At 35.1% G+C, this 27607-nt stretch overlaps 1 pseudogene; it reads left to right on the top strand.

Moving 5' to 3' along the window:
• Window positions 1-938: 938 nt before the first annotated feature.
• LOC128557558 (DNA topoisomerase I, mitochondrial-like) lies at window positions 939-25467 on the top strand (annotated as a pseudogene).
• Window positions 25468-27607: the final 2140 nt, after the last annotated feature.

Raw genomic sequence — 27607 nt, 5'->3', positions numbered from 1 at the left:
AGCACTTGGGTTCTTAAAAAGAAACTTGAAGCATGCTCCTAGGGGTAGTATAAGATTAGCATACTGTAGTGTTGCATTAATTAGGTCAACACTCGAATATGCGGCTATTGTATGGGACCCTTATAAACAAATTTTAAGTGATATTACTAATCTTGAAAAAATTCAACGACAAGCAGCTAGGTTTATTAAAAATGGTTATAAATCTCGGCACGATGGTTGTGTAACTGAAATGCTTAATGAACTTGGTTTACCACCTCTTCAAGACAGAAGGAAAGAAAAACGACTTATAATGCTATTCAAGATCGCTAGGGGTATGCCTATGGTACCAGCAATCAATGCTGACAAGTTCCTTAAAAAAATTCCAGCTAAAAGGCAAATCAAAGTGAAAACATTTGACGATTTTAAAACCAGCAATATTGTGACCAAATTCCAAACAAATAACTCTGTGCTATACTGTAAAGTTGAACTTGCCAAAAAATAGTTTCTTTTTAAAAACATTACCCGACTGGAACACCCTTAATGACAATCAAATACGTGCAGAGACGCTAAACGGCTTTAAATGTGCCGTAGAAAAAAAGGGACTGAATTCCCTACGCGCAAACCCGTAGTTAATTGGACTTCTACTACTTAGTACGTACATATACAGATACAGACAAAGTGTCAAAGATTTTGACTAATTAGGCCTAAATATTTGTTTCATTCTACTGTAACTATTTTACTCGAAAAGCGGCCGAAAAAATGCTACCGACGTAAACTGCCCGACCCGACGGTTATGAAGTGATAGCGCGCGACGCCCCCAAAACCCACCACACACACACTTCGCCCGCTTCCCTGTTTGATGCGCCCCCGCGTAAGCACTAAACAGCTGTTGACCTCCTTTGACCCGGAATATATGACGTCATCACGCATGCGCACAAAGCAAATTAAAAACTTAGTCGCCGCACAGATATTTTGCTGAACAATCGACTATCATTGAACATTACACTTTTGTTACAAAATGGCAGAAATCGAGGTGGAACGGGCATCAGGAAGCGCCGATGTAAGTATTTGAATTCCATGTCACTTTCTGGATAATTTTAAATAAAATCATTCAAGATTTACATAAGTTTATCTCAAAAAATATTCGACGTTTTTTGTCTTCAAATTTTCTAAGTCCAAGATGGCCGCTCAAAATGGCTAAGTCCCACGCCGCCACTAAAATTTAGCCCGATTTGAATGTGAATATCTCTGAAATTTGTGAATAATTATCTTTTATACTTGAATGTACGATTAATTGTACTACAATGAACGGTTTCTGATTTTCAGGGAGCTGGTGACAGCATGGATTCAACAGAATCTGGTAAGGAAGTTGGCCTACTTTTGTTTATTGTGAGTTCACACTTAGAAAATTTTCACTCACGAGGTCAAAAGGTGGTTGAGTCTGTTGATGGAAACAGTAGTTTGACATGAATCAATCAAAATAGGAAGTTTTTTCTTGTTGTCAAAGTATAAACAAGATTATTGGTTAGTTTAATTTTAAATTAAATTAAAAGATAAATGTAAAACAGGGACATAGACTGTTTAACAGGCTGGTAACATTGCCCGATCGAGCTTACAACATAAAAAGTAATATTTCTTGAAAAATAATGAAGATATTTCTTTCAAACTTGGTCCATTTATTAAGCATAACAAGTGATATAAATTAGAATAAAAATAGCTTGCTTGCCTTCAGTTTAGATAGAATTATTTCCCCTTTTCAGATTTTTAAGATGCATAATCTTTGAAGTCCAAAAAAAAAATGTTCTAATGCTAAGTTTAAAACAAAAAAGGGTTCAATGGCTTTCTAATGCTCTTAATTATTGCGCCAGTACATGAATGTATACATTTTACTGTGCTTTCACTTACAACATTATAGAGAAATGTTAGTTCTAAAAAAATTGTTCATACATCTGCACTAAAAACAAAGTATTTACCCTAAATATATTGAATAAATGTATTGGCGCACAAGTTTGGAGCAATAGAAAGCCATTGAACCCTTTTCTGTTTTAAACATTGCATTAAGGCCATACCAAATTGATTTGTCGTTCGTCGGAACTACCGCATCAATGATTTCATTCCCGAGAAAAAGAAAAAAAATTCACCCGCCCACACGTACATAAAAATCGCCGAAATTTTTTTTTTTTCTGATTACGCGGTCCGGAATGATAACGGTAAACAGGTTTTATCGCAGTTTTAATGCGTCAAAGTGATATTGATCGGATTCCATGCGTTCGTAATACATGTAGCTGATGACACAAACTCAAAAAGTCAGGAATTATGGTGTTGTTCATCATTTGTTTTAAATCTGAAGTGTCTGTGCTAGTGCCACACATGGCCTTCGATGTGCCGGTAGGTGATGAAGTAGGCACATTCTACGATTGTTCAAATTATACAGTGGAAAGAACAAAGCCCGACTTGTAAGACGTGCACGGCATAATTTCAAATTGAAAATATTTGGATTAAACATAGAAATATTGTTCAGATAAAGTTTTCAAACCATTTGTTATCAGTGTGTTTAGTTAAATATTTTAGATCTAGAGCCAAAGCCAGTGCTTTCTTGAAAAAAAAGTTTGTTCACAGATCCTGACTAATCCATCACATTAATTGTCTCAGGCCCAAATCGTTTTGAACGTAACTTCTTTAGTACGGCAGTCAGATATTCTATCAAAATGCATATATTCATTTTTAAAAAATGTTTAGCTTTTCAAAAAGATTGTGTAGATATTAAAAAATAATTTCTGTCGTATTGTAACCCCAACAAATAACACTTCTAAAGAGTGGCCATATTGGGATCATTTTTTGTCAGTCTGTTATCATTTTTGACTAAAATGAACCTCTACCACAAAAACTTAAGCTAAGCTTATCTGTTAAGAAATTATTCCAATGGATTCGAGCAATGTCGAAGCATTTGTGTGCCCAACTCCGTTTGGTCTCATCGGTCAAGTGATTTATTACTTTCCCCCCACCTCTACCGTTTGGAGTTTCACTAGGGGCACAAAGTTGCTCATGTGTCGAAGCCATCTAACTGGGGTTCAGAAGATATGTTATTCCACTTGGGTGCCTGTTTTGTCTTAAATATTCCTCATCCTCTGCCGTTAAATGGGCGCGCCTTCAGAGTAATGTAGAACAATCAAAATTAAAAATAAGACACTCATCCCTCAGTAATTATAAATGCAAAATAAAAACAAAGTGATTCAGTGAGTTTTAGCAAGAATTTATTTGCAAAACCATTCATGTAGTCTTTAAAACATACAGAAAAGCTATCTACTGTCTTAGACACACTGTAAATGTTTAAGTTCTGTGTTATTCTTAAAGAAATGTTAACTTCATGTATAATCATAACTGCAAAAAAAATACCCGCTCGCTCCATGTAAAAGCTATCCGCCTCTGAAAAAATCAAAACTGAGAAAAAAAAAAAATTCGCTTGCTCGCTCCCATTTTTTTTGAAAATTTTCCGAAGAACTATTAATCAATTTGGTATGGCCTAAAACATAAATTTTTTGGACTTCAAATATTATGCATCATAAAAATCTGAAAAAGGGAAGTAATTCTAACAAAACTGAAGGCAACAACGTTATTTCTATCTTAATAAGCATCATATGTTAATTATGCTTAATAAATGGACCAAGTTTGAAAGAAATATCTTCATTATTTTTCAAGAAATATTAGTTTTATTTCGAAAGCCCGATCGGGCAATGTTACCAGCCTGTTTAAGTAAAAGGCAGTGGCTAGGGATCCAGCAACCAGACCTCTAAAATCAGAGTCTAGAGGTCTTGTAATAAATATGAGTACTGAAAATAATATTTGAGAGGAGTCGTCAGGCAAAAAAAAAGAGGTCCGTTTCCGGTCTCATTAGGCCTACCTACCCTCTTTTATTTTTTCCCCCTACCCTACGGGGATAATTTATTTCCGCCTTTCGATTTTTAAAAAATATTTATGTTTCATTTTATACCTCTTGCGTCTTTTCGCTGAAATACGCGATTCTGATTGGTTGGCAGTTATATCAAAGATGGCAGCACTGGTGAATGCCGGCTTAATCAGTTTTTGGGCTTTGATTTAAAGCTTGTTTGCATTATAATATACAGGTCAGAGAGATGGCTTGTTTGCACCAGGCTGGTTCATTTGAACCAGGGTGGTCCAATTGACCCATGACAAGACATGTATACATAGGCATAAAGAACCATAAATCATGTGCCGCACGGCTTTTTGGTTTTAGAAGAGAACTTGCAATCATTGTGTGGATATTCGCATCATGGCATGGGCATTTTATGGTTTACTGAACTTTTACTAAGTCTTATGCAATGCAACTAAATTTCAATGAGTTTGACACTTACAACAACCTGCGAATTGCTTTGCAAACAGATATGTTATTTTGTATACTTAGGGCACCATAGATATTACAAAATTTTTGAAATAAAATAAGGTAACTGTTGGAAAATCTTTATTTGGGCCATTTGTAAAATCCGAGAGATAAAGGAGGAAGAAACCTTTTTTTTTTGGCCAGACTTTAATTTAATAATCATTTATCGATCAAAAAACAGGAGATGATTTCAAAAATTTACTGTTGTTTTTCTCGTGGCTTGAAATATGTTGCAAGTGATGAAAACAGTCTAAGTATAATTTTATATTGGAGCCTTTTATTATCCTTTAAAGTCGCCATATGACCTATCATGTGTCTGCGCGACGTTAAATCCAAAAAAAGCAACAGAGCTCCAGATAAGCTTTTGGTGCATTTGGGTATTTACCCATCACTTTTTGTCTGAATTGGGTATTGGAAATTTGAATTGGGTAAAAATAATATCATTACCCAGCCTTTTCAGAAGTAATTGGGTATTTGCTAACACCAATTGGGTATTTTACCAATCTCGCACTAACAATTGAGTATTTTTTTGCTTAGAGTATACATGGTATATATCATTAAACAGGACTGACTAAGTATTTTAATGGCACCCTTCAATGTTTAATACAAAAATTATTTAAAATTGTAATGAATGTTTCATACTGTTGTTTTCTTTTTCACTTTTAATGCAGTTGGAGATCAGTTCATACACAATATCCAGAACGATGTGGTCACCGCAATATGCATTCTCCCAAAAGATGTCATCCAGTATTGGTGACACTACATCGTCACAAACTGGTAACTGTCATTGTTGAACAGCTAAATATCCCACTAATTTGTTTGTTTGTGCTGCAACAATGTTTTTTCCTGCAACCTCTTTACATTTTATTGGCGTAAAACTGTTTACAAAGCGTCCAAATAACACCGATCAGCCAACTGAATGGTCCTGTGATTTTTCCGATAAATTGCAACCTGTTCTGCGGTAACATATAACCAGTCAGTCAAGTCTAGCGTTAAAGTCTCGTGCCCGTTCTAGTTACAAGGAAAATGCGATACGCAAGCTATTTTTTACGAATTGGGTATCAGGAATTTTACTTGCGTTTCAGTACGCACACTGTATGAATTCAATTGGGTTTTCTGCAATTTTAATTGCGTAAATACGCAGCTTATCTGGAGCTCTGAAATGTTATCCTTTAATCCCGAGAAAAACACAGTCTTGAATGCGATAAGTTATTAATAGTAATTAGTTTGCCGTAATGGAAGCTTTTATCAAATTTGTCTTTCTTGAGATTGATGGAGAAAAATAATAAACTTATCATAACGTTTTTTTTTTTAGTATTGAAGACTTTGGTTAGACTTTGGTTGTGTTTATAAATTCGTTTTACTTTTGATTAAATAATGGCAATTAACAGAAATCTCTATTACACTTCCATATTCAGTTTGTCTCCAACCCCGAGTGAGAGCTTTTTATAAAAAATATTTTCAAAAAATGACAACTTTGTGACAACTAATCATACCTTTTCCGCAGCAAATACTGTATACACCAGTAATAGTGTATATTGGTTGCCAGACCTCTAGACTCCAGGTTTAGAGGTCCCTAGCCACTTCCTAAGCAAAATTTAAGCAGGTTTGGCATATCTGGTGGATAGGATAAATTACTCGTCAGGGTAATGTACCCTGGTCCAGGTAAAACACAAACAATGGGAACTTTTGTGATCACCCTGTGTCCGTCGTCATCCGTCGTCAACAATTTGACTGTTAACACTCTAGAGGTCACAATTTTGGCCCAATCTTAAAGGAAAAAAAAAGAATGTTACCCTCAATAAAATCTTGGACGAGTTTGATATTGGGTCATCTAGGGTCAAAAACTAGGTCACCAGGTCAAATCAAAGGAAAAGCTTGTTAACACTCTAGAGGTCACAATTTTGGCCCAATCTTGATGAAACTTGGTCAGAATGTTACACTGATTAAAATCTTGGACAAGTTTGATACTGGGTCATCTGGGGTCAAAAACTAGGTCACCAAGTCAAATCAAAGGAAAGGCTTGTTAACACTCTAGAGGTCACAATTTTGGCCCGATCTTAATGAAACTTGGTCAGAATATTACTCTCTATAAAATCTTTGATGATTTTGATATTGGATCATCTGGGGTCAAAAACTAGGTCACCAGGTCAAATCAAAGGAAAAGCTTGTTAACACTGTAGAGGCCACATTTATGACTGTATCTTCATGAATCTTGGTCAGAATGTTAATCTTGATGGTCTCAAGATCCAGTTTGAATCTGGGTCATGTAGGATCAAAAACTAGGTCACCAGGTCAAATCAAAGGAAAAGCTAGTTGACACTGCAGAGGCCACATTTATGACCATATCTTAATGAAACTTGGTCAGAATGTTGATCTTGATGATCTATAGGTCAAGTTCAAATCTGGGTTGGGTGAGGTCAAAAACTAGGTCACTAGGTCAGATCAAAGGAAAAGCTTGTTAACACTCTAGAGGCCACATTTATGACTGTATCGTCATGAAACTTGGTCAGAATGTAAATGTTAATGATCTTTAGGTCAAGTTCGAATCTGGGTCAAGTGGGGTCAGAAACTAGGGCACCGGGTCAAATCAAAGGAAAAGCTAGTTAACACTTCAGAGATCAAATTTATGACCACATCTTTATGAAACTTGGTCAGAATGTTAATCTTGATGATCTTTAGGTCAATAGGTCAGTTGAGCGATACGGAGCCTTCATGGCCCTCTTGTTTTTTAGCTCGACTATTCGAAGAATAGTCTAGCTATTCTACTCACCCTGGCGTCGGCGTCACACCTTGGTTAAGTTTTTGCATGCAAGTACATACAGCTATCATTTAAAGGCATATAGCTTTGAAACTTATTTATTCTTTTTCTAGGTCAATTACCAACTTCACTGGGTCATGTTCCATAACTCTAACATGTATTTTGAGCAAATTATGCCCCCTTTTGGACTTAGAAAATTCTGGTTAAAGTTTTACATCCAAGTTACTATCTCCAAAACTAATGCAGATATTGAATTGAAACTTCACATGTGTCTTCGGGGTTATAAAACTAGTTGATAGCACCAAGTCCCATAACTCTGACCTTCATTTTGGCCAAATTATGCCCCCTTTTGGACTTAGAAAATTCTGGTTAAAGTTTTGCGTGCAAGTACATACAGCTATTACTAAAAGGCATATGGATTTGAAACTTATTTCTTTTTTTAGATCAATTACCTACCTCACTGGGTCAAGTCCCATAACTCTGACATGTATTTTGGGCAAATTATGCTCCCTTTTGGACTTGGAAAATCCTGGTTAAAGTTTTACATGCAAGTAACTATCTCCAAAACTACTACAGATATTAAATTGAAACTTCACATGTGTCTTCGGGGTTATAAAGCTAGTTGATAGCACCAAGTCCCATAACTCTGACATGTATTTTGGGCAAATTATGCCCCCATTTGGACTTAGAAAATCCTGGTTAAAGTTTTGCGTGCAAGTAGATACAGCTATTACCAAAAGGCATATAGCTTTGAAACTTATTTATTCTTTTTCTAGGTCAATTACCTACCTCACTGGGTCAAGTTCCATAACTCTTAACATGTATTTTGAGCAAATTCTGCCCCCTTTTGGACTTAGAAAATTCTGGTTAAAGTTTTACAAGCAAGTTACTATCCCCAAAACTAATGCAGATATTGAATTGAAACTTAACATGTTTCTTCGGGGTTATAAAACTAGTTGATAACATCAAGTCCCATAACTCTGATATGTATTTTGGTAAAATTATGTCCCCTTTCGAACTTAAAACTCTTTTGATATTTAACATTTTGGGTAATAATTTCCTGCTTCTGTGACAATATTTCGAATAGTCGAGCTTGGCTGTCTTACGGACAGCTCTTGTTTAAGTGTGAAATATTTTTACTACAGTTATATTTCATCTTTGCAAACATGAATATGTACAGTTTTATCAGTTTTACAATTGTTAAAAATTGTTTAAAATCTTAAACCTTTACAACCAAACTTCGTAAATTTTATATTACCCTAATGTTAATTGCTTAAATCAAGAATATGAGCAATAGCAATTTCGTAATAAAGTTGTCAAAAATTTGTACTTTCCTATTTTCCATGTTTTACCCCAATCTGGGTATATTACCTCTTTTGTATGGCGACTAAAACTTGTAATCTTCTCAATTGCTACGTAGTATACACTGCTCCATTTAATTCCAAACTTCGCTGGCTGTTGTTTAATAAGAAGATCCAGTCGTATGTACGTTGAAAATATCATGCACTGTTCGAGCACCATTAGATATGTTACAATATTGAAAAAAGACGTGTTACGATAGAGAAAATAAGTGCAGTTTAAGGAAAGTAATAGTTTGCTGATAACTTAAATGTGTTCAACACCCTGAAATTAAATGTGTATTGGTTCATGCTCAGGTACTCTTCAGTGGTGGCTCCTCCTTTTGGTTACAGATGCAAGCAGACGGATGAAACTTGACAACATATGATATATAGGTCATACAGTTATAAAAAATTCTATCCAACAAGATCAATATAATGACTTTGAAGTTATTATTATTATTATTATTATTATACCAGATTGATATAGTGCCCTTTTCATGATCAATTTCACGTTCAAAGGCGCTTTACATAGTTCAAATGTAGCCACACAGGGCGCAAAATTCATCCTCTACTAGTACAGACACAGAGCGATCTGACCAGAGGGACAGAGTGAGACAAAGCCCCCACGACAGAGAAATCAGATACAGGCTTGTCCGGCTAACTTAGCCTAGCTCGTTGCGAATAGACAGCCTGGTTCTTGAACATGCCCAGTGTATAGCACTGATACACGCAAGGATTGCCTGGGTTCCTGACCAGTATACCTCTAGTTGGGTGGGAAACACTGAAAAGCGTTTCTGAAAATTCCCGAGTATCTCTGGGGATCGAACCCCCTACCTCAGGATTGGAAGGCCAGTGTGCAAACCACTGAGCTATCCGTCCACCCGAAATCTTTAACTTCTGTAAATGTTTAAGGCGAAATATAAGGTGCATGCCCACTTTCAGTTTGAACCAGTCCTATTTCACAACTTTCAAATATCTTCACTTGAAGAAATGTGTTTGGTCTACAAATCGACCTGCATATGTAAAAAGTATAACCATTTCCGAGTGGTACCTCATTGCCTGTATTTAGCTCGACTACTTGAAGAATAAGGAGAGCTGTCTTACTCACCACAACGTCCACATCACAGTATTCACACCTTGGTTAAGTTTTTCATACCAGTCCACATTTTGAGTAAACCTTTTGACATATTATAGATTTGAAACTTTCAGCACTTGTGTACCATCACCATGGCTCCAGATAAGATGCGTATTAGCGTAAATTACGCTTTGTAATAATGCATATACACATTTCTGATAATTTTTAAACGTATAAAAACGTATATGAAATTAAAGAAACACACGCAATTACTTTTTAAACTAGCGTCAAAATTTGATTCGTCTGGATGCTTTATGTAACAGAGCACGGAAGGCATTCTCCCACATTGAATGTACACACGCATTAAATGGTACTCGATAGACCTAGGTTAAACTTCATTATACACTCAATGCGTGCGTAAATCAAATAGTTGGGAATTTTAAAATATTGACGGTACAGTAGCGGCATCGATTTAAAATATCAACTTCCACTGCGGAGTAAACAACAAAAATGTCTTTTTCTAAGAATGGAAAAGTGAACAAACACTATGAATTCTTTAAACCAACAAAAATGATCCCAAAAATATAACTAAAGGTAGACCTATATTGAATATTGAACTTTCATATTTTTTGATGAATGAAGCCAAAGCAAGCCTAGGGAGAAAAAAAGAAGCAAAAACTTGAATATTGAATTGAAACTGAACTGTTATAAAAATCATTTCTGGTTGTTGTTTTTTTCACATTCATTGTAAATTGTCAGGATTAAAATTACTCCTAGTCAATTTCAGATTATACAATTTTACTCTTCCACAAAAAATATGATGAGTAAAATACTCATTGGCCAAAAAAATTATCTGGAGCCCTGCATATGGCTTTGCAACTTTTATCACTTGTTTATTATAACAGTCTCTATACATAACTTGTTGAGTATTTTGGCTGAATTATGGCCCTATTTGGACATTTGGAAATTATTTTGACCCAATACTTACATTAATCCTTTGAATAGTCAAGCGCGCCGCGCTGTCTAAGACAGCTCTTGTTTGTGCCCCCACTCCCGAATTTATTTTTAGAGGGATACTTATATTTGCTCTTGTCCATACTGCATCTGACTGTCTGAATTAAGTGTCGGGCATATCTCAAAAAGTGTTTGACCCAGAGTCATTGAGCCTTACAGGATTGTTATAAAGCATGAGAAGTTGTAAATTTCACACAGCCAGACCTGACTTAGTCAAACCTTTGCATACAGTGACATAGATCGGGGACACTGGTGTCATATGAACACCCAGGTCTTAAATTTGTTACAGGAAGTGAAAAATCAACTTGCCTTTTGTCTTTGTTTACATTTCTCATATTCCGGGTATTAGCATAGCCTTGGAAGTATAATCATTCATTGGCTCTTCTTTCAACTTTCCTCCAAAAAAGAGATTAAGTCATGGTTGATAGGCTGTGGATTATTTTAAAATTTAAGTTTTATTTCATTCGGATATAGATGTAGGCTTACTGAATGCAGTTGATAATTCGCTACAAGTTGCACTGTTGTCACTGTGTGCAAGTATGTTTTTGTGTCATATTTCTGTACAGAAATGATGAAGCAATGATTTATACAGGAAGTAATCATAGTTATTTTCAAAGAATAGTCCAAGCTATTATACTCACCCTGGTGTCGGCCTCACACCTTGGTTAAAGTTTATCATGCAAGTTCATACAGCTATCATTTTTAGGCATGTAGCTTTGAAACTTACTTTTTCTTTTCATAGGTCAATTACCAACCTCACTGAGTCAAGTCCCATAATTGTGACAAGTATTTTGGCTAAATTATGCCCCCTTTTGGACTTAGAAAATCCTGGTTAAAGTTTTGCATGCAAGTATATATAGCTATCATTTAAACATGTTAAAGGCATATAGCTTTGAAACTTATTTTTTCTTTTTCTAGGCCAATTACCAACCTCACTCGGTCAAGTCCCAGAACTGTGACATGTACTTTGGCCAAATTATGCCCTCTTTTGGACTTAGACAATCTTGGTTCAAGTTTTGCGTGCAAGTTACTTTCTTCGAAACTAATGCAGATATTGAATTGAAACTTCACATGTCTCTTCAGGTTTATAAAACTAGGTTATAGCATCAAGTCCCATAACTCTAACATGTATTTTGCAAAATGATGTCCCTTTTTTAACGTAAAAAATTCTGGTTAAAATACTAAGTAACTATCTCCAAAACTAATGCAGATACTGGATTGAAACTCTAGTATAGATATTTCTGTCTTCTGGGACAACAGTTTGAATAGTCAAGCATTGGCTGTCTTATGGACAGCTCTTGTTATTGAAATAATATCTATTTAATTGAGAATTAACTTCTGTTTTTAGGGATGAATGGAGATATTTTGAACCACATTGATCAGAACAAGCAGAACGGCTACCCAGAGAGTGGTGGCGAAGGACAAGCAGATGAAGAGTCCAGTAAATCAAAGGAACATCGGGACAAGGACAGAGAAAGGGAGAAGTCAAAGCATAGTTCCAGTTCAGACAAACACAAGTCAAGCTCCTCAAGTAGTTCAGACAAACACAAGCATGGTTCGAGCTCCAGTAGCTCAAAGCATCATTCCTCATCATCGAGCTCAAGCAAGCATAGAGACGGACATTCCAGTAGCAGCTCTCACAAACACAGCAGTTCGAGCTCGAGCTCAAAACACAGAGATGGCCACAGTTCGAGCAAAGATAAACACAGCTCAAGTAGCAGTCATAGCAGTAGTAAGGACAAAGATAGGCATAGTTCCTCAGATAAGAGCAAGCATAGCTCGAGCTCAAGCAGTAAACACTCGTCAACGTCATCCTCAGACAAACATCGGGACAAAGATCGAGAACATAAAAGCAAGCATAGCTCAAGCAAAGATAGCAGCTCTAAACATAGTAGTTCCGATTCGAAAAGCAAGAAAGAAAATGTTGACGTTGATAAAGAAAAAGAGCGTCAAGAGCGTAAAGAAAGAGAAAGACGTGAGCGCAAAGAGAGAGAGCGTCAGGAAAGGAAAGAAAAAGAAAGGCAGGAAAGGAAAGAAAGAGAACGTGAAGAAGAAGCACAGAAAAAATCAGAAGAAGCTGCCGTGAAAAGTGACCCCATGTCACCTGTGAAGAGAGAATCCCATTCTCCAACAAAGACGAGCCCGGCTAAAGCAGTAAAGGATGAACCAGACAGTGATGAGGATGATGTAACATTGGTATGTACAATATAACCTCTTGTTAACAACATCTCTTTAAAACATTTACCTGTAAATGCAGATTTTTTTCACTCTTTTCTAGCGAGGAAAGACCAGGGTATCCCAGTAATAGTTCACAAACTTTTTCCCTGGGGAAAAGACAAGCTACATACACCGTCACATGTGGGCATTGTAATTACATAAACTACATATATATTTTTACAGTTGTATGTAAGAAAAATGATCTTAGTGTCTGCTTTTGCAGGCAGGTGTTTCCAAATTTTCCCAACCCTCTGTATGTTTTTCCAAATCTCGCTATCACTTGTTTTCTCATTCCTCGTAATTCTTCATGTTGGGAAAACTCAGGCAGAAGTAAAATTCTCAAATTCTTACACAGTCGGGGAAAGAATCTTAAAAAAGAAACTACTAAGATACCAAAGTACAACAAGCAATATTTTAATCTGAGAGATTTTCACTGTAGAGGTGTTGCAATTTAATATACTTGTCTTGAAGGTGACATTTAAATTCCATTATCCATGCTTAAATGTTAATATTCCAGTAAGGTGTAGAAATAAATTAACATATGTACTTTACTACTTTTTTTCAGTCTGTGAGACTAAAACAAGAGCAAATTGAAAAACCAGTGAAGCGGGAAAGAGAGGAGTCTGAAGATGACGATGATGTTCCTCTCTCGGCAAGGTACAGTAAACATTAAAAGTAATTTCATGGGTATTTGGGGAAACACCCTTGCAGCCTGAGGCAGTTGGGGAAGGGGGAAGTATTTAGAACTGTTAGAGGCTGATGGGATAGGACCTACAGTTTTAAATGTCATTCCTCAGACCATATTTGGAGAAAATCTTTCAGATCTACTGACGTTAAGATTTCATTAACAGGAATGACTGATAATGGTGGCCACTGACATGGTTTTAGGTTTATACATTGAAATCATTTATAGAATATAGTGCTTTTTGATGATTTGGATAGTTTCTGAAGAAATCATTTATAAAACTCTTGTTTGACAATATGGGGTAGTTTCTGAAAATGGGGGTAGAAATTCAGCTTCTACTTTGAAAGTTTCCATTTTTAGTGTGAAATCATTATTCTTAGGGAAATGTTCCATAGATTTTTTGGTTGTGTTAATCTGCAAATAAATAAATCTCTAGGAACCCATAAATTACTGTTTGATTTCTTATAGGAGTTGCTTTGGCTGAAACTGCGAAATTTATTGAAACAAAAACAATATCATAGTGCATTTTAAGGGTAGCAAATGCAGATTTTAAGACCCTGACTGGACTGCTTGTTAATTATGTCTCCCACCACACAGTGGTGTGGGAGACATATTGATTTACTCCAGTCTGTCTGTGTGTCTGTCTGTCACAAAGCTTGTCCGCACTCTTAAGTCGAATATTTCTCATCCGATCTTCACCGAATTTGAACAAAATGTGTTTGACCATAAGACCTCAGCCAAGTTCGATAACTAGCCAGATCGGCCAAGACACTTTGGAATTATGGCCCTTGACAATAATTTATGAATCACCTACACTCATAAAAATGCTGAAGTCTTCATTCTCAAACATGCTCCAAAAACCATTCATCATGTCCGCACTCGAAGTCAATAATTTCTTATCCGATCTTCACCAAACTCGAATAAAATGTGTTTGCCAATAAGACATTGGCCAAGTTCAATAACTAGCCAAATCGGTCCAGGGTCTTCGTAATTATGGCCCTTGACAATAATTAATGAATCACCTAGACTCATAAAAATGCTGAAGTCTTCATTCTCAAACATGCACCAAAAACCATTCATCTTGTCCGCACTTTTAGTCAATCATTTCATATCCGATCTTCCCCAAACTTTAACAAAATGTGTTTGACCATAAGTTCTCGGCCAGGTTCGATCACTAGCCAAATCGACTTAGGTACTTAGGAATTATGGCCCTTGAATTACCAAAAATCAGTATTTTTACACTTGTCTGCACTGTAACTCGAATATTTATCGTACGATCTTCACCAAACTTAAACAAAATGTGTGTGACCATAAGTCCTCTCCCAGGTTCGATAACTAGCAAAATTGGCATAGGCACTTCAGAATTATGGCCCTTGAATTACTGAAAATCAGCCATTTTACTCATCAAAGGTATATTTGTTGTGACTAAATAGTATAAAAAGACTGACTGTTTAGATGATTAGGCAGTTGTGGGAGACATGCGCTTTTCTCAAAAGCAGCTCTAGTCTCTATTTGAATATGTAATACTGATCTTATTTAAAGCATAAAGTTAAATTCAAACAAATTACCTTTGGAGTTAACTCACTTTGAATGCGAGTTTAGTAATTATTGCCAATATGAAATATGCCATTTCTAGGATGGAACAGGTGAAGAAGGTAAAAAAAGAAAAGAAAGAATCGCCACCGTCAGGTAAAAAACGTAAAGCTGATCAAGATTCTGATGATGAAAAACCACTGGTAAGATATTTATGTTTTAACAAATATTCATTTTATTTGACAGGCAGTGTTGGCCATGCCACCAGCCAGATTTCTGGCTCTTTATCAGCATGTTCTGTTAGTGAGAAATGTTACCATCTGCTGTTGACAATAGACTTTTTTCAAGAAATACCTGATTAGAACTTGTAAAACTTTGAAATAAGGCATAATTTGACAAAGGAAGGGACAGCTGGAGTGTTAATACATATATGCATAATTTGATCTAAGTTATTTCAGTTTAACCAAGGTTTTGAGGCTGTTGTAATGCGTTAATAAAATCCTTTCTGTTCCTATAAGAAAATTGATTTAATGATTTCAGAAAAAGAAGAAAAAGGCCAAGCAGCAGCCAGTAAAACAAGAAACTACAACATCGCCGAAAAAGAAAGGGAAGGGAGCACAGGAGACACAGGAAGTATGGAAGTGGTGGGAGGAAGAGAAAGGCGACGGTGATGAGAAATGGAGATTCCTCGAGCATCAAGGGCCAGTGTTTGCGCCTCTGTACGAGCGTATACCGAAGGATGTCAAGTTTTACTATAATGGTGAGAGGCTTTTTTATGTATGGATATGAAGGAGATTTTAATGTTTAATAAAGCTGAATGACAGTGTTCATTTAAGTCTGAAGGGGAATTGATGGCTTCTGTTGATGAGAAACCAAGGTCTTGGTTGCTGTGAAATGATTAAACGCATACTAGATTCAAGTTTCATATTTGAAAATTTAAACAGTTGCCAAATGATTTTAGGTTATGTAAAACATAAAATTAACTGTTAACTGAGTTAAAATAGTACACTCTTAGAATATATGTATAGCTGCACACAGTTGAAATGAACTACCACTAAAGAAACTGGAAGCTTTTTTTCAGAATTGACTACTGTATAACATTATGACTGTAGCTGTTCATACACAGTTTATTCAGATGTTCAGTAAAGTTAATTATATTTGATGAGGATTTTCTACATTTCATGATTTGGAGTAAATATCAAAAGAAAAAAATTTTAGTGAAAAAGGGACATTGGATATCTTCGATGATTACGGATGACTAAGTTTCATTGACTGGTCTACTTCTGTTTAGGTGAAACTATGTTACTGTCAGAGGAAACTGAAGAGGTTGCTACATTCTATGCTAAGATGTTGGAACATGACTACACGTCCAAGGAGGTCTTTAACAAAAACTTCTTTAAGGATTGGAGGAAGGTATTAATAAACTTGGTTATTCCAATTTTTTTCTAAATATGTGTAGTAAGTTTCTTCAGTCATTTAAAGCACGGCACAGAAATGTCATCAATAGTTTTTCAAAACTAGGGACAAAAATTGAATAGTGGAATGGGTTTGAAGGTGTGGTATGACTACAGATATTATTCAGTTGCATTTGAGGCTGACAGATTGAAATAAACTTTAATTACAAACCCCTCTGTATTGTTTGTTTGAATGTGTCAACGGTAATTTGTGAGCTCTGCTTATGAAGAGGTTAGGTCAGGTTTTAATTCCACCCTCAGATTCTGTTAAGTCAAAAGTCTTAAGTTTCAGATTCAAGATATTGGTGAATATGGGTCCCGTACTTTTAACCCTTACACGACTGTTTCTGCCTTCGCGACCAATGCAAATCATGATCAGCCTGCACATCCGCGCAGTCTGATCATGATCTGCACTGTTCGCTATTCAGCCAGTATCTTTTTGGTAAGCACCCCTTTAACCAGTTAATGGTACTGACCAAATTTGAAGATGGACAAGTTCATTGTAGAAACTTAGCAAGGTAAGGCTTAAAAAGCTGAAACTGTATATTGTGACATCATTAATACCAGTAATTATGAAGGACTAATTTTGATAGTTAAGCAAATCCTTGAAATTAATCCAAACAAAGGCAAGTTAAATTCATATTCATGTTGTATTCCAACTTTGAACTCATGAATTCAGTACACCACAGAATGGTTGTTTTGGTCCAAACAACGAAATTTCTTTCCCATGAAAATAGATGATTTTACAGTACTTAAACCTGTATTGATTAGGTAATGACCACAGAAGAACGTGAAAAGATCACTGATTTGAAGAAGTGTAATTTCCGAGAGATGTGTGAATATTTCAAGGAGGAATCTGAAAAGAGGAAAAATAGAAGCAAAGAAGAAAAACTGGTAAGACAACTTTTTGGCAGAAAGAAACTTAAAGAATGGATAAAAACAACAATAGTTGTTTTTATATCAGTTACCAAAATGAATTTCATGCAATTTAAATGAGATTTATATCCCAGTATTTAGTACCGAACTCTGTGTATGGTAATTCTTGACAAAAATGTCTTCTAAAAAAGTTTCAGTTTTTTTATCGAACTTGAAAAATGTGTCTTGTTTCAGTTATTGAAATCATTGTAATTCCATAAATGTTTGCTGGACACTGATCAGCTGATGTTTACCAGTGCTATGTTATAAAATTGGCAATTGAGAAATATGCAAGTACTCTGAAACAGTGATATTGTGCAATATTTCGTCAAAAAGAACCAGTACATATTTCTTGATGCAAAACTTATGATCAGTAGATGATGTAAATATGTTTTTTGGCTGGTGTAAAATTGAAAATATCATCATTAATGAATTTTGTAAAGCGTTGTGGGGCATTAACATGATAGACACTGGATAAGAAATATGCACATCAGTATGGAAAAATATTTACCTCTTAGGTCCTGAGGTTGAAATTATGTATGCAGTATAGTCAGAATTAATGCTTTTTCATAACCCCAGTATTTAATATTGTTTTTTCACCTGCACAGAAATTGAAAGAGGAGAATGCACGTTTGCAAGAGGAGTATGGGTTTTGTAGCATGGATGGGCATAAAGAAAAGATTGGGAACTTCAGGATTGAACCTCCAGGATTATTCCGAGGCCGAGGCGACCACCCGAAACAAGGAATGCTCAAGAGAAGAGTTCAGCCAGAGGATGTTATCATCAACTGCAGCAAGTAAGTGAATGCTTATCAAGCTTTCGTTTCTGATTTTATGCATCTGCTGTTGACTGGTTTAAGTTATTGACATTTGATGACTTGGCCCATGCTGCTCTTGGTTCAAAACCCGGCTTGAGGTTTAGAGTTGGCTTGTATGAGGTCATTGGTTCTACTCTGGTGAATGTCTATGCTGAAAATAATGAACAAAGAGGCTTTTTTTGGTCAAAGGGCATCATTAAAGCTAGAAAGGTTCTATAATAGTATAGTCATTGTTTCATATCGATGCAACTTAAAATGTATTCTGTATTAGTAAAAAAATGTTTTTAGCAAGTGTTTGAATTTTATTAGTGCAGAAAATTGTTATATGAAAGGTTTGTTAAACTTCAGTCTGTTGGTAGCCTGTTAGTTTAGCTCAGTAGGGATAGTGCCGATCTATGGATGGCATGGTTGTGAGTTTAAATCCACCGGCGAGATTTATTTTCTCGGTGAAGTTTAGATGAAAGACATTCATCCTCCAACTCTGACTCATATGGAGAAGTTGGCAGTTACTTGTGGAGAAAGGGTATCTGCCTGCCATTATATAACTGAAATGATGTTGAAAAACAGAGCTCAGTCTGAAACAGATAAGTCTCCTGGTAGTAATTAAGTGGTAATTTATAGACTATTCTATGTTTTAGGGACTCCAAAGTTCCTCAACCTCCAAAAGGTCACAAGTGGAAGAAAGTTCAGCATGACAATAAGGTAAAGTTAATGTTATATATTCAGCTTATTCATGATACTTGAAATACACCATTAAAGATGTTATTCTGTCTCTTTTCAGCTGATTTCCTCTTTTTGAACTGAAATGTTTGAAAAAAAGTTTTCAGATTTGACGAGATAAGTGCAAAAATTAAAATATTGTTGAAAGGTATAGGGGGTATCCTCTTATTTCCACATTTTTTGTCAATGGGCAATCACATCCCTGACCATTTAATATGAAAAAAAAATGTTATGTACAATGAAGTTTCTAGTATTTCTGAAGAAAACTTCAACAATATTCATTAAACACACTCAAAAAAGATTATATACAATTTGAGCAGGTCTGTGACATCTTACAATTGAATAATTGAACAAAAATCTTGCATTGATTTCAGCCTTCTGTCTGAAATAAAGTTAGAAAAGTAGCTACTGAAATTTTTTTCCATGTCATTCATGCATGAGAAGACTACTGTGTCAAAGCCTGTCAGATGCTTTCTTGGTGCAACACAAAGTGAATAATTTAAGAAATAAAGTGACTGTTCAAGATTTAATTCAGTTTTTACCCAAACTAGGTGACATGGTTAGCCAGTTGGAATGAGAACATTCAGGGACAGATTAAGTATGTCATGTTGAACGCCTCGTCCAGATTGAAGGGAGAAAAGGACTGGCAGAAATACGAGACTGCTCGGCGACTACACAAGATTCGAGCCAACTACCAGGAAGACTGGAAGTCAAAGGAGATGAGAATCCGACAAAGAGCTGTTGCAATGTACTTCATTGATAAAGTAAGGCCTTGTTCTCTGTTTGATAACTTATTAGAGAGATGTCCCTGACTGAGTTATCATGGATGATGTGGTTGCTTCTTAACACTGTAAGTTATTGCAATATTGGTGTATCAGCTGGCTGCTTTAAGGCTGCTGGTTTCCCAGATTCCAGCACATGCCTGGAGTAATGCCCACACATCCTCCACTTTAAAGCTGTAAAATCATGCCATAACTATAACTGTTACATCACTGACTTTAAGGAGAGATGTATAGTAAAATTTAGAGTTATTTATAGAATTAAATGGTTTGTATTTGTTCAAATTTAAAGGCGTTGAATCCCAAGCCTGAAGATGTATGTTAGACTGGCTCTTTAGTTGAATTTTGTTTTGCTGTATTTATGCTCATAAGCGACAGAAATCATTGAGGAATCAAACATGTTTCTATCAAAATAGTTATAGTATACCTTTCTATTCAAGAAATTGCTAAAAGGAAAAGACCACTCACAAAATTTGTGATTAGAATTTTGTTGAAATGTAACGTTCTGGTCCTACCATGTAAGTGATGTTTGTTTAATTATACTTGCACTGAGAGCTGGTAACGAAAAGGAAGAAGGTGAGACTGTGGACACTGTCGGTTGTTGTTCCCTCCGTGTAGAACACATTACTCTCCATTTAGAGAAAGACGGCAAACAAAATGTAGTGGAGTTTGACTTTCTGGGTAAAGATTCTATACGATACCAGAATACCGTGCCAGTAGAGAAACGGGTCTTCAAAAATCTTCAAATGTTTATGGACAGTTATAAAAATTATACAATCAGTAGATTGCATGTGTTCATGTCCCGGAAAATGTAACACATTACAAGGTTAACAATTAAGGTATTACAACATAATGCTTTGATATAAATGATAACACAGTAGTCTTTCAGCAATTTCATTTCAATAAAATATCCAACTAAATAATGATCACAGCAAGAAACAATCAACATTTTAAAAGATTTCAATACGGCTGGTTATTGTTGAAGTAGATTTAAGTAGATTTTATTTAATGTTTAAGAAACAATATATCTCATCCAGTGATTTGTCGTTGAATAAATCATTGTTTGGAGTTCAGATGCGAAGGAATTATATCACGATGGACGCAGCCCAAGTGATATAATCAACAAACAATGATTTATTCAAGAGCAAATCACTAAATGAGATATATTTTTTCGATTCTAACACGATACCATGGATTTTTAAGTACATCCTTGACGATATTCATTAAATATTTGCCCGTTTTCAATAGGTGTCTTTTCCAGCGCGCCACTATGCCGTTTGACGCCATGACGTAATAATTGTGACGTCAGAACAGTGATTTATTGTATAATAATTCACTGTTTTCTGCCTTCTTTGTTTAATAGGAAAATGAATCGGATCGTGTTAGAATGGATATTTTTGCACATGTCCTCTAATTTACATGCTTTTGATAAATAGAAAAGAAGGTATGTCTGGAAGATTTATTCTAGTCATTTTATATTGTAGACGGGCATCTTGAACAAACATTTACATGACCTCATGGACGGCCTCACAGCCAAGGTGTTCCGTACCTACAATGCCTCCAAAACTTTACAAGAACAGCTTGATCTCATGACAAATGGTAGGTTTCCTCAGTATATTATGTGCTCATCTAATGTATTTATATTCTTTGTTGCCCTTCATAAAACACATTTAAATAAGAGTGTAAGATAATTTCGTATTTACGTGGAACACTATGACGGCATCACTTTTTAAATGGCAGTTAAATGTAGATATAGTGATATTTAAGGTAATTTTTAATTTTTCAAACTGAATTCCAAGGGCATCATGATCTATCATATTGCAAAATAAAAGATACAAGAAAATTGCGCAGTCTGCATTGGAGTTTAAATACATGTAAGTCTTCAGATATTCAATAGCTAAGTTTTCTTAGTATCTTTGACTGTGTTCAGAAGTTTAGAACAACATACTAAAATGTGTAAAAGATTAAAAATGATCTTACATGTCTGCCTTTGTAAGACGAGTATTGTCAAACACAGACAGGCATGTAAGATTATTTTTCTTGCCTGTTACGTCGTATTTATAATATACTATTTGTTTGAAAAATCTGAATGCAGTAAATCAAATATAGCTTGTTTTCTGATGCCTCTTAATAGTTTTGAATTTGGGCCAAACTAAACCATGAAAAGAAATGTAAAAAATGTGCTTGTTCATAATGATCTACGGTATGGTACTTTTTTATCAGGAAAGTAGGAAGTATATATTTCTATGGAGGAGAAAGTATTCATCAGTTTTTGGGCTGAAGTTAGTATCTTGTGAATTTTCATAGGAGGACCCTGTGCCTGCGAAGATGTTGTCCTATAACCGAGCGAATCGTGCCGTGGATATCCTGTGTAACCATCAACGTGCAGCTCCGAAATATTTCAGTAAACAGATGGAAAATATCATGGCAAAGGTATGTCTTAATCACTACCTTGAATACACAGGAAACATTGTCCCAGTTAAGTTTCTTGTATATGTGTGTTTGAGAGAAGAGACCAGTTTCCCTTTTAATGCTGAGCCCCAAGCAAGGGAGCTACTGGTACCATTTTTCATGTCTTTGGTATGACGTGGCTGGGGATCAAACCCACGACGTCCTGTACTCGAAGCGGACGTTCTACCACAAGGCTATCAAGGCGGTTATGGAAAACTCAAAATACTGCTTTTGAGTATTAAAAAGTTATGGATTTACAATAACATAAGCTGATCCTGACCAGTGTCAGTTTTGAGGAAAGTTTTTCAAATGTTTGGATTAAATTCATTTGAAAGTTCATATTTTCAGAAGTCTGTTTTCAGAGTTTCTTTTGATATTCCATTTATTTAATTTTATTGTTTATTTAATAAATTATGTTAAAGGAAAAATACATACTGTATACTGATAAGTGTATTAAAGCAGCAATATTTTCCATTTTCCAATAGATTAAAGACAAGAGGGCCGTAGTGAAGGAAGCTAAGAAAGCTTTGAAAGAAGCTAAAGCAGCCTTTAAGGCACAGAAAAACCAAAAGAATAAAATGTGAGTTCTTTTGTGTGGTTTTCGTGAAAGTCTAAGAAACAGTACTTTATATTTGTTGATATGCTGTGAATTAATGTAGTTAATTTTGCAAAATATTGTCATAGATTAACTGGTAAATATCGGTCCTTTGATTAAAGTTTTACTTTGTTGTCTAGAACAGTTATTGTAAAGACAATATCAGGTCGATGAAAAGTATTGTAAACTAATTTTATTCGAACTTCAGATACGTCTTTACACAATAGTCACATCTTTTTTAATACAATATAATAGCAACATCTTAAAATTGGAAGCCAAATGATTATGTTTAGTGTGGTTAATAAATAAATAAAAAAAGGCAGTAGTTTTAAAAAACAATTTTAAATAGTCCACTTTTATTTGTAAAAGAAAACAGATCTTTACATGTGAAAATTTGTGTTGATGTGGATATGTTTTTAATCAGGTTGTATGAGAAGAAAAAGAAAGCTTATGAGAGGTCAGAAGAACAGTTGACAAAACTGGAGGTGCAGGCGACGGACAAGGATGAGAACAAAGAAATAGCTCTGGGAACCTCCAAACTTAATTATTTAGATCCTAGAATCTCCGTAGCATGGTATGTTCTCATTTGTTTTCTTTATAAACAAACAATGGTCAATGGGAAATGGGTTTACTGCTTTATTATCTAAACAAATAAAAGGTTGATGGGGGGAAAGGTTCACCGCTTGAGCCTTAAATGTGTGAAACACAAAATGGTTAATGGGAAAAGGGTATTCTGCTTGACTGTGTAAACAAATAATGGGTAAAGGGTTTACCACTTGAAATTAAGCAAATATTGGTTAATGGGGAAAAGGTATATACCCATTAACTGTGTAAACAAATTACAGTTAATGGGTAAAGGGTTTACCTCTTGACTGTAAAGAAAGATTGGTTAATGGGACATTTGGATATACCAAAAGACTATATGTACACAATGTTTAATAGAGAATGGTTTGCCACTTGACTGTTTTAATAATTAATGGGAAAGGGGTATACCCGTAGACTGTGTATATAAATAATGATTAATATGCAATGGATTTGTCGCTTGTCTGTATAAATAAATAGTGACTAATGGGAAATGGGTTGACCACCTGACTGAAGTCGCAATTAATAAATTTAGTTTTAGGTATTTTCATGTTTTTGTCACTTCAGTTCCATAGAACTGCTTAATCGTTAGCCTGCTGGCGGCAAGTGATTTTGCCTTTGCAACTACTGCAGACCAAGATCAGCCTGCACATCCGTGTAGGTTTATCTTGATCTGCACTGTTCGCTGTTTGCTAAATAAATTCAGTCGATAAATTTTCAGTGAACACCCTTTTGAATAATAAATGGTACAGCCCAAACTGAATGACAGACCAGACCATTTTATGAGGATTGGTTCAATATATGCCATTTTCCATACATCCAGATATTCTGTTTTGCAAGTCATTCATTATTACTAGGACTGATTTCAAGTCTCGAGAAATGCTGAGCCAGGAATGTGCAGAGAAGGGTGTTTTTGCAAGGGCTTTAGTTCTTAGAATTTTGGTTTGTTAATTTGTTAAATAGAAGAAAAAAACCTTGATATTTTTGCTAATTTTAAGACAAATGTGCCATTTCTTGGTATTTTTAACTTAAGTGTTTGTTATTTTTACAGGTGTAAAAAGTGGGAGGTACCAATAGAGAAAGTTTACAACAAAACTCAGAGAGACAAATTCCGTTGGGCTATAGACATGGCAGGTGCAGACGTCCGATTTTAACGCTGGTGCATGCTTAGGGATTCCTCATTTACTCATTAGGTGTAAATATCTTCATATCTATACTGTGTCATGTGATCGAGACATTCTCATGGTGTTTTAAGGAAACATTGCCTCATTGTGTTTCCATAACTAATTTGATTCATCTCATATTTAATCAGTTGTTGAAAAATAGTGTGTGTTATTTTAATCATGATGAAATGAAATGAACTGTTGATTTTGTACCGTTTAATCTCCTAAGTTATTCATTTTTTTATTCATTTTTTTTGGAAAATCATTAAGGGATCAAATGTTAACAGTTCACTGGTATGTGGTCTTCAATATGTACTCAATTTGTTCCTCATCATAGTGTCATTTTATCCTGTTTTATAAATATGTAAAGAGTATTTAATTGAGTAACGGATATATAGGACTTAATAAGATAGGAATCTTTTAGATAATCAAATGTGTTAAATTGTTACCAGAGTTCTTTCATGTATAAAATTATCTCAGACCAAATTGGTATTGCCTTCAGATTCTAAAATGCTGTTTATCTTTAACATTGATAGTCAAGCTTTAAACCCACCTTTGCTGGAGTACTTCTCTTTTACACAGATAGTCGGGCTTTAAAGCCCTGAAGCTTCTCCTTGCTCTTACTTTCTGAGATATCTGTGTCTTCAACACTGATAGTCATGCTTTAAGTCCATCAGTGTTTAAGTTCCGCTACTTATAAATGCAGTATCGAAGTTGACTGTAGGCAGTACGCCAACATTACAGTATACTGACTAAAGGTTAGGGTTAGGTTTAACATAGGTATATGGTACTTTACTACCACCAATAATATCAGTACTGCCTTTAGTGCTAACCGTTGAGTTCTGCTGATGTTAGGTAAGGGTTTAACTTACCAGCTACAGTAAGGGAGCAGGTGTGAGCTAGGAAATAGTATCAGCTTCCATAGCTTCTTTATTACACTTTCATTTTACTGAAAACAGTTTTCTGTTATTAATCAAAACATGGAGATAAGCTAAAGTTGGAAAGAAATTAGGACAGTTTGTTACACATACTTTTTGTTTTACTCTATCTAATGGTTTGGTACAGTTACGTCAAGTAGTTTAGTAGGGATTCTCTGTAATATGCTGTCAATTTTATAAACTGATTGTTACTCCACATTTCTCCAGTATTACATCATGTATTCATTAATCTTTTTTAAAACAACAAAATCCGTCCTAAGCTTGACAATGTATAATTATAATTTATAAGTTTTATGCTAATCGTTCATTTCTTAGAAGTCTATATAAGAGAAGGCTTGTTCCATAGTCACTGATTAACAAAAAATACTGAACCTCTTTTGAATTTCCTTCTCTGGTATGCAGATCTCTTAAAATCAAACAAAAGTGAACAAAGCTTGACTTGAGTATATTCTTATTTTGTATCTTTGCTTCGAGTAAGGTTTTATTATAGGCTTGCAGTTTCATTTTCTTGTAATTTTAAAAAATTGTTAGGGGCAGTTATGGTCTATAAAGCATGGTATTTACAGTGAATAAGTCATGTGTACATGAAAAGTTTTGTTGTCAGCAAGTTGATAATAATACATGCCAATATAATGTTATACATGTATATTCTAAATATTACATGCGAAACTTTAATAAATACAAAAAAGGCCATTTGAATGTTGTAAAAGTTTAAAGAACTTTACACAAAATGTATGGTTTTGTAATAGTATAAGGCCTTCTTATCCCTAATGATACAAGATCATGTTGGAACATTTGCAACTAATATTTTATAGGGATTGGGAATTGGTAGGTCTCATGTTTTATAAGATTGACAACTACTGTAACACTCAACGGGTCATTTGACAGATAATCTCAGATAATTTCAGGAATTGTATAGAATTTGTACATCCAACAGTTGTGAATAAACCTTTAATTTATAAGAAAACTAGTATGTATGCACAAATGATGCTATTTATTTTGTAACAGTTTATTTATTTTCATGCATGTCAGATTATAGGTTACGAGCCAGGTGGCATTTAGGTTTGTTTGAGCTGTTGTTTAGTTGGTCGACGGTCTACAGCAGACAGGTGTTGTTGTGTGTATATAAAACGTATAGCAAAAACATGATATACAAAAAAAGACGGATAGCACCTTTTGGAGATCAGGATGACATTTTATCCAAAATGAAGTACAAACACCATGAATGAAAACAAAAAAATAATATTGTTCTATGTATAGATTAAATAGCGAATTTTAATGATGTAGAGTTTAATCTAGTCTGATTATACACTGTAAACAATCCTTTCAGAAACAATTTGCATGCCTCTGTATATACGAAGGTAGTCACAGAAAAAAAGTGAATTGCAGTTAAGTTGTTAAGTACATGTAGCCGATGTTGCTCCTAGAAATGAGGTTAAGGCCATGTGGCTCTAATCTGTATCTGTATTTATTTTGCTGCCAGGTTGGCTTGAATTGTGTTTGTATTAAATGAGCTGCCATTTGCTGTAAATACTTTGAAAAAAATTGTCAGGATATTATAATAAAATGTTATATTACTTACAGAAATCTACTTGTGTGGCATTACACTGCTCATGAAAATACGGATTAAATTAAATATCTTTGATTAGGATCATAATTGATAAGCTGATTGAAATGTGATGCAATAGAAGTGCATGTGTTGAGCTTGTTATTTGATGCTGGTTCAACACTGCATAAAAACGATGAAAGACCAATCTTTGCTTGTACCTAGTCTTAAACATGCAAGAATCTAAGTTTCATTTGAAGAATTTCATTGGTTGAGTCATTGCACTGTTGACGATTGTCAAATTCCTCAGTGATGATGACGGGCCTTCCATGGTGGAGAGGTTCTGGTCGCTGTCTTGGAATTAATTGCCTTGTCAGTAGTGTTCTTTCATTTAAAGAAGCTATCCAGTTGGCTTATGAAAGATGTGTGGTTCTACCAAGATGACCGTCAGTGCCTGAAATGCTCTTATTGGCACCTTAGGTCTTCTCCAATGAAAAGCTGGAAAGTTGCCAATGACCTGTAATTGTCTCGGTTTGATGTAAACCCAACAAAACAGTTACAAATGCAGCAAAGTCACATAAAAATCCAAGTAGGCCCAAATGTTGTCATCATTTTACAAAAGTGCTTTCTGCTATTTCAGGATT

This window comes from Mercenaria mercenaria, chromosome 6 (genome assembly GCF_021730395.1).
Source record: "Mercenaria mercenaria strain notata chromosome 6, MADL_Memer_1, whole genome shotgun sequence".
NCBI classification, from domain to species: domain Eukaryota; kingdom Metazoa; phylum Mollusca; class Bivalvia; order Venerida; family Veneridae; genus Mercenaria; species Mercenaria mercenaria.
This window is presented reverse-complemented; position numbering and strand designations above follow the sequence as displayed.